This window comes from Epinephelus moara, chromosome 16, assembly GCF_006386435.1.
Source record: "Epinephelus moara isolate mb chromosome 16, YSFRI_EMoa_1.0, whole genome shotgun sequence".
NCBI classification, from domain to species: Eukaryota; Metazoa; Chordata; class Actinopteri; order Perciformes; family Serranidae; genus Epinephelus; species Epinephelus moara.
The window spans coordinates 18,852,775-18,853,650 of record NC_065521.1 but is presented as its reverse complement, the minus strand read 5'-3'; positions in this window follow the sequence as shown (position 1 = coordinate 18,853,650).

The following is an 876-nucleotide window of genomic DNA, read 5'->3' as shown; positions in this document are numbered from 1 at the left end:
AGTTCTTGGGGCAAATTTGTTGCTCATGAGGAGAGGCATCTCTGTGCAAAGTTTCATGTCTCTACGACGAGATATGCCCATTCAAAGTTTGCAATTTCAGTCGGTTGCTATAGCGCCCCCCTTTGGCCAATTGATGTAATATTGCTTCATACGCATCCTCCCATGACCCTCTACCACTGTGCCAAATTTCACATGGATTGACCAAGTCAGTGAGGAGAAAAACATGGAACAGACACACAGACACACCCACACACCCACAGACACACCCACAGACACACACACAGACACACACACAGACAGAGTTTTCGTCATTATATAGTAAGATATCAACTATCAACGTGTCCGACATGGGACCCAGATCATCATGTAAGTTTTGCTTATTTAGCACCTTGTAATGAAGTAATATTTTTCACCAGGTTTTACATGTTTATATAGCCTGTATGAAACAACACAGTAAGAATGCAGTGGGGTGAAATAATGCCCTTTTGGTAGTCCAGTTTCAGAACATTGTAGTTTTACCACAGCAGACCTCTATAGATAACATCCACTGTTGAGTAATTATCTAAGTGTAGGCCTACCTAAGTTTTCTTTTTATCTAAGTCTTTATGAGTTTTAAGAGTTTTCCTTCACATCTTTCCTTGACCTCATGATGTTTTCCATCAAGGACATGGTAAAGCGCTTAGGTATGAAGAAGACGCAATTTCTTTTTGACTATCTAACTACAGCTGTGCTGTAGCCAGTGGGCCAATGGATAGTTAGCCGTTTTGCAAGGCTAGCTCTAGTCAGTCACAACAGTTCCCAGAGCTTCTCTCTATTTCTGGCTAAAGCTCTGTTTACTTTCCAGACATTTTTTTCACACCTGTACACCTTTGTATT